The sequence below is a fragment of the Corythoichthys intestinalis genome, chromosome 21, assembly GCF_030265065.1.
Source record: "Corythoichthys intestinalis isolate RoL2023-P3 chromosome 21, ASM3026506v1, whole genome shotgun sequence".
NCBI lineage: Eukaryota > Metazoa > Chordata > Actinopteri > Syngnathiformes > Syngnathidae > Corythoichthys > Corythoichthys intestinalis.
The window spans coordinates 16,426,819-16,434,852 of NC_080415.1; positions in this window are offsets into that span (position 1 = coordinate 16,426,819).

The following is an 8,034-nucleotide window of genomic DNA, read 5'->3' on the forward strand; positions in this document are numbered from 1 at the left end:
CCTGCCTAAGACTTTTGCACAGTACTGTATATTCCTGCATATTGGTCATGTTTTTGTTCTTAGTTATTCTTTGTGACATGTTGTTGTTCAGTTGTTCTTTGTGGTGCATTAAGGAGCACACTGTTTTTGTGACGCATTAGGAGTGCAGTGTATTTAAGGACGCCTGTGTATATCAGCTGTGTCGGACGATTGCCTTGCTTACTGCTGTGTGTGCCTCATATCTTCATACTCTCTAACGTTTCCTCCGGTTGTATCCTACTTTCATCATTTTGTTTTTTTTGTGCTCTATTTTCTATTGGACTTTGTTAAATTCGTGTTCTGTCTGGCATGCTTCATTTGTTGTATTTTTTATCAAATACAAAACTATTCACTATTTCTGGTCTCTGAGTCTGTGATTGAGATTCACATAAACGGCTTGCCGTCCATCACACATGTACAATCTAATTTTCTGATACTCACTTGAATGTAAAATAATTATATAATGGCTTCGTCAGCCACTGCTTAACTCATTGCCTGCCATTGCCATTGCTAGATGTCCAGTCCATTTGAAGTGGGAGGGTGGCAGCGAATGATCGTCTACTAGTGATAAACTAATTGGTTGGAGGATGTATCTTGGCCAAATGAAGAACACATTTTATTTTTTACCTCATTGTCTGCTATTAACGGCACTAAATGTCCAATCCATTTGAAGAGGAAGGGTTGGAAGTAGAGCTGTCAAACGATTAAATTTTTTAATCGAGTTAATTACAGCTTAGAAATTAATTAATCGTAATTAATCGCATTTCAAACCATCTATAAAATATGCCATATTTCTCTGTAAATTATTGTTGGAATGAAAAGATAAGACACAAGACGGATACATACATTCCACATACAGTACATACATAAATACTGTATTTGTTTATGATAACAATAAATCAACAAGATGCCATTAACATTATTAACATTCTCTTAAAGCGATCCATGGATAGAAAAACTTGTAGTTCTTAAAAGATAAATGTTAGTACAAGTTATAGAAATTTTATATTAAAACCCCTCTTAATGTTTTCGTTTTATTAAAATTTGTAAAATTTTCGATCAAAAAATAAACTAGTAGCTCGCCGTTGTTGATGTCATTAAACCATGCTCATTCCCCAAACCCATAAAATCATTTGGACCCAAGCGCCAGCAGAGGGTGCCAAACAACAAAAAACAGTTAACAAGTAACAAGCGGACATTACACTGCTGTCATTTTAATCTGAGCGGGGCATGTGCGTTAATTGCGTCAAATATTTTAACGTGATTAATTTAAAAAATTACCGCCTGTTAACGCGATAATTTTGGAAGCAAATGAACGCTCTACATTTTTTTTTTTTTTTTTTTTTTTTACTGATGACGGGCATCTTGGGTAGGGCAACCAGCGTTTTGGAAACTAGATCTCAAAAAAAACATTTTGGTGCCAAATCGATGTTGGTGTGACACAAATACAGTATTTTTCAAATAGTGGGGGTCGTAGAGCCATGCCGGGGGTGGGGCATGTGACCTCGGGGAAACGTACTTTTATGCCGTACTAGAATAAAGTGTACTTGCATACCCACTCAGTGGATGGCAGTGGCGCTGTCATTTTCAGAGTGTGCTCAGTATTTTTGAACCAAACGAGCACACAGCAAAGAGCATTGGCGATATGAAGAGCTAGACGAGGATATATGACAAAGCCTATGTAGTGTTTGGCTTTTGGCTTTGGCGTTTAACACAGTAGGAGACGAGGAAAGACCAGTCTGTTTACTGTGTCTAAGAATGTTCGCAACGGACAGCTGGAAGCAGGGGTTGCGTTAACCGAATATTTTCCGTCGTTGACCGTTTTTTTAAAACGGTGACGGAAAAAACTGAAGTCCATCCGTCATTTTGACAGGTTGCAATTCACACCCCAGACCACAGGGTGGCGAGTGAGCATATTAATTAGCTATTGTCTCTCTTGATGCATGACGTTGTTGGCCTTACTCTGAAAAATGTCAAGGCAACTGAGTGTCCGAAGTTTCTTCAAAAAGCCCCAAAACGACGATGATGTTGATAAAAGAGGTGAAAAAACAGGGACTGCACAAGCGGGCACGCAATTCAAGTCCATGCGCACCAGGAGGAAGGTGTGAAACTACGTTCAGGCCACAGCAGGTGAACTGTTAATTTCATTGTCCCATATGCTACATATGGTAGGCTACCTACCTACTGTGGCCACAGTCAGCTGTTTTTGTCACTGCGGAGAAAAAGTTACATATTCATTTGCTTGATGTGTGATGGCACGGTGTGGATTCTCTGTTAAGCTTGTTCGGACAGAATATTAATTTAAAATGAATGAAAACTAAATACTATTGAATATGTTGAAGCGGTATGCAATGTTAAGGGTCTTGTTAGCTCGAATTGCTGTGTCTAGCCGCTGTAGCTCTGCTGCTCTCTGTGAACTCTCTATTCAAGCCGGAACGCGCGCGGCTCTTAAGTGTCTCTGTCACGTGACTGTGTCGTAGCCGCTAACGCGCTCGGCCAAATGGACACACAAGTACGGAAGGTGAATTATGCCAAACAAAGGGTCACCACAATGTCATTATCATCATTTTAAAAATTTAAGTGACGGGTAAAAATAGATTATGACCGGATTTTTATGACCCTGTCAGTCAAAATGACAGACAACGAAAAAGTGTAGCGCAACCTCTGGCTGGAAGCCAAATCAATTAAGACGTCATTGAAAGACATTAAATCCCGATCACATTGATTAACCGGTTGACTGTTTTTCAGCGAAAACGTGTTGAATACTGCCAATAATCGTCCCTCTTTGTCAGTGTTACATCAGTAAACCAGCGAGCACTATTAGCATGCTAGGTGCAAAACAACCCCACTCCATAGCAAAGGAGCTGATACTGCCTGCAGCAAAAATTAAAACTGTCCCTCTGTCCAATGACACTGTCGTTTTTGTTCTATTTTTTGTTTTTTCCGTCAAATTGTTTGGCATATTGTCTTCGTAAGTTAATATTGCTAATCAATTTGAATTTATTATTATTAACTAATTTTATTACATTTTATTTTTCAGTATCAAATGGTCAAATGTTTTTTTTTGTTTGTTTTTTTAAAAAATTATTTATCAATGTCAAATCATCTGCTATTTATCAGTGGCTGCCAACGAGGAAGTATCGTCACTTTTACAACAATTGAGTACAAAATGTTCCCAATGTATGTGAAGTGTGATGCATTATCTTACATAATTCCCTCACTTCCATTGTAGGAAGACCTTTTAAATATTAATGAACCCTTGGGGAAAGGTTTCCCTAGTGTCTTAATTGCATAATGACGCACCCAAGGAGAAAGGAACTCAGGTCACATAAGATAGAATGTGAAAACATTTCCTCTAAGGGGAGAAAGCAAAGGTGAAGAAGATCACTTATGGCAGAGTGAACAAAAGTTTTGTTTTTTTTATTCTGTCATATGCTAAGGGAGGGAAACGCGTACTACTCACGCAAGCGTCTTTGCTTTTACTTAGCATACTGGCCTTTGGCAGAGATAAATGTGAGCAAGTTGCTGTGAAATAAAAGGCTGCTTGTCATGCCACGTAGCTTCCTATTTTATTTTGAAGGCCTCACCCTCTTCATAGTCGCGTACTTGCTCTTCCTCTTGTCATCTAATCACCTATTGTTTCCACCTGTTCCCCATTACCTTGTGTGTATATAATGCCCTAGTTCCCCTTGTCTTGTGCAGAAGTGTCTTTTGTCCAAGGTCAGTCACATCAGCCTCTCGCCATAGCCTATCATAGTTTTACTGAATATTATCCTCCATTGGAGCGCTTTGTGTTTGAACTTCTTTGATCTTAGCTGTTTTGACTTTTTCCTCCATTAGGAGCTAGTCCGAGCAGGTCCTTGAGACCTCATGAAGTGTGTCGACACAGTGACACACTGTGTTGACACAGTGTGGATACTGTGTCATTGAATACTGACACCTGTGGCCTATACTACGAAGCCAGTTTTCTGGCTTAGCAGGGTAACTTCGAGAGTAACTTCATCACGTGCGACCCAAGTTCGCAGCTAAGCGAGACTACGAAAGGTGGATATGTTGGAACCGAGAAGTGTTGCCATGGCAACACACGCCACACGCCAAACCTGGTGGTCTCAGAGTTAGATCTTGCTTAACCCCAGAATTCTAATTAACCACGCTATAATTAAACAGCACTCCTCCGCGGACGTGTCCTCCTGACAATGATAGCATACCTGGACGACCCATACGACATTGGCGCGCGAATTGTGAGGGGCTCTCTTCGGAGTGCACGGGTTTTTGGAGACCGCCAGAATCCGCTGGCGTACCCGGAAGATGTTCTCCATGAAAGATGTAGATTTTCAGCTGAGGGAATTCTTTACCTGTGCCAACTGATCGAGGCGGACGTCACTATAATGTAACCCGCCGAAGTCAGGCCCTCACAAACGGGCAGATTGTGTGCCTCTCCGTGCGCTCTTTCGCCAGGGACAATATATGCATTCCAATGGTGATGCTGAATATCTGCGTAAGAACACTGTATGCCGTGCGATTCGAAGTGGGGTATGGAAACGCTTCAAATTGATCGTTGAAATTGCTGAATGTAAACGAATGCGGAGCTTTGCTCTCATATACAAGAAATATATTTAACAGACTTTTCCAGCGTTATTTCGTTGTGTAAATGAGTTAATAATAATCATAGAAATATGTAGACTATTTAAACATTGAGAAAACGTTTTTTTTCTGCCAACTCGAAGAGATTAAATTAAATGTCAAATTCACTGATAGGACAGACGCACAAATATAAAAGATATAAATGTTTATTGAATACTCATCTTACAGTCTTGTTTAACTGTGAAAATTTGTTACAAAAGACGGGCTTTAATTCACGCAACAACGCATGGCATCCCTGCATTTCCTTCTTCTCCTGAGTCCTCACAAAGATAACATAAAATTTTGGAGGGGGGGGGGTTGGGTCGGGCTCGGGCCTGCAAATCAAGTTAATTGATCGGGCTCGGGTCGGGTCGGGCTTTATTTTTTAGGCCCAAACTAAGGAGAAAAAAAAAAAAGGACATACGTATTCATACAGTCAATGGGACTAAACATACAATTATCCTGCTTCATGTGGTGATGCGCGATAAATGATTTCTTACTGTTAACGTGCCAAATCTTATTTTATTGTCCTGACAGCAGGCTTTATTTCTTTGCATGGACATAAGTAAACTGGCATATTGACGCATTCACAAATCACACGATCTGTAAATTCGCTGTCAACAGACCCGTCGCGCTCTACTCGCTGAAACGGTGTTCGATTTCACGGTGAGGGTGGATTTTAATTCCTCATAACTCCGCATGATCATCGCGCATTCCTCCTCTGTGAAGTAAGGTGCCCGTGCCATCGTCACAAGTAGTGTTTGACTCTGGTCTCCGCCCCCTTTTATGTGAATGCGCAGTAACTCTGACTGGGTTGACACAGGTTCGACTAATCAACCTCATAATCAGCGTCGTAGCACCGACTGACCACAAACTAGACAATCAGGTTTTTCAACTCTGGTTACCCGCTGGTAAACTGGATTACTTCTGGGGAGGTTGAACTCAGTTCGTAGTATAGGCCACTGCTGGACATTAAAAAATCCCTATGGGCAACCCACTTGACAGACTGACACCGAATTGACGACATAGTAAAAATCAAATCATTTAAGTCTTTGCATTCATATTGCATTATTCCATATTTTTATATTATGTGAACATATATTATAATGTGAAAATGTAAGTAATCATGAATGGGTGAATGAGTATGCTTGTGGACTTTTTGTTCTGATAAAATTTTATTCAAAAACAGTTTTTTTATGTTTAAAATTTAGTTGGTTCCTTTTTATTTATCAATATTTTTTTAAACAAGCAATTTCACCTGCTGTGGACAACGCACACTCGCATGGAACCAACGATGCCAGCATGCACAAGAATTTCTCAGCCAGTTGAAAGAGGTTTGGATAATACTGTATGTCCATTGGCTCCTCCAGTATTGAAGAAAATCTGCATTGTGTGCCATGTTCGGCTCAGCCATTCATCGTTGCACTTTTGCAATTTCATCTACAGTTGCATTGCCTTCTTGACTCCCCACTTCGTCATCTAAGTGCTACCATAGCCCATCAGGAAAAAAAATTGAAGTGGACGATAAATAAATGATAGCTTAATTACCCATTTCTAATAAATTCCCCAAAAAGCTACTGTGGGAAAGTAAAGGAATTGCTCTATACCTGTGTTTATCTTGGGATGATCAGAAACTTCATTTTTTATGCTTGGCCCAATAATGCTTCAGGATTGAGGAGGTGGCTACTGTTTGTATATGACAGGTTGAAAGTACAAATGTGACATTTTACCTGCAAAAAAAATAACATTAATAAAATATCCAGTGTTGTTATAGCCGCGTGAAGCGATCGGTTCAACATGTTCAGACCAGGACTCGTACCTGCGCGTACGACGTGATGAGGACGAAAGGCGAATGCTCTGACCATTATGCTAGCAGGTTAAATGCCTTCAAGGTTTCTTGATATTTCCACGCACCTCCATTGCGTTGACAGACGCTCTTCCTTTTGAACCAGTTTGCCGCGTCATGACTGTGTCGACACAGTTCAATGAGTTCATGCATCGGTCACGTGATATCCTTGTAGCGATAGCGCACCGACACAGGGGTTGCTCCATGAGCTCGGCGCGCGCGCCGGCGCATTATTATAACTGGACCCATCACTATTAGGAGCGTTTTATGTTTTTGCCTTTCCTCCCTTTTGGAGTGCATTTTTGTTTGAACCTTGATTGTGGTTGCCCTGACTTATTCCTCTGTTGGAGAGCTTTTTGTTTGTACTTTTTTCTCATTCCCGCATGTCAGCGGAAGAACCTGTTTTCAAAATAAGGTTTTTGCCTTAACCTCCGCAACTGAGTCCGCCTCGTCATCTCGGCCTAACACTGCTTTTTGCTGCTGGTGCTTCGCGTGTTCCTCTGCTTTTGCATAAGTGCAAGTGACAAGTCCATTTTTGACGGCATTCGTTTTCTCTTGAAATACCTCATTTTGCATAGCATTCTATTTTTAATTTACTGTAAAGAGTATATTTTGTCAAAACTTTCTCTGTCCACCTTTTGACAAGCAAAATCCCATTTGAATTTTAGCTTACGTGTTGCTAGACAGTGAAAATGTGAGGATTTTTATGTCAACGTGAGGCACTTTGCATCCCGAATTTTGATCCAGCAGACATGATTTGAATAGGGCTCAATATTGTCCCACTTTCTGGCATTATTGTGATTTATTTTTTAAAAATCTGGGCCAGAACTTTCCCTTGAGCCTCCACACATCAACAGGAATGAGATTTATTACTCAGAATGCTCTGCAAGAAAATGTCTATACACAGGGGTTAAAGTGCCCAGCTCCGCCACCTCGGAGTCGAGCTCCGCCAGCCCGAAACTGAGCTCGACCTCATTTGTGAAATAAAACTAATAGTAAGCCCTATTCACAGTGACTTTTGGGGCGGGGGGGGGTACAACATTTTGATGACCCCAAAACACGGTGTCAGCAGCTAGACTTCATTACCGATTGACGTGACACTTCATTATTCTTTGCGTCACGCCTTATCAGAGTGGGCCGAGCTTCATTTAATACAGTCAGTCGAAGACAAGACGCTCACATCTAAGCAGGATTCAAGTTTGGATTTTTTAAGAACTACGAAAGCTGTACCGCCTACAGACAGGAAGGATTTTCTCAGGAGTGATTTGTTCGAGAATTCAAGGTAAATATTATATTTTTCATACCATGCATGCATTTTAAAACGTTGTGAAAAAAATGAATGGGAACCACTACGGCATTGGCGTCATTCTTCGGCATATATACGTAAAATAGATGCGTAACTGCCCGTTTTTTTGCTCTTTTAACAAAGAATGGAGACAGTTTTATGTCCATATCTACAAAGAATTTAGTGATTGAAGCATTTACTCGCAGGAATTTTCTTTGTTAAGCAAATTTTCATAACTGACTAGCCTCATAGTTGGCAATAT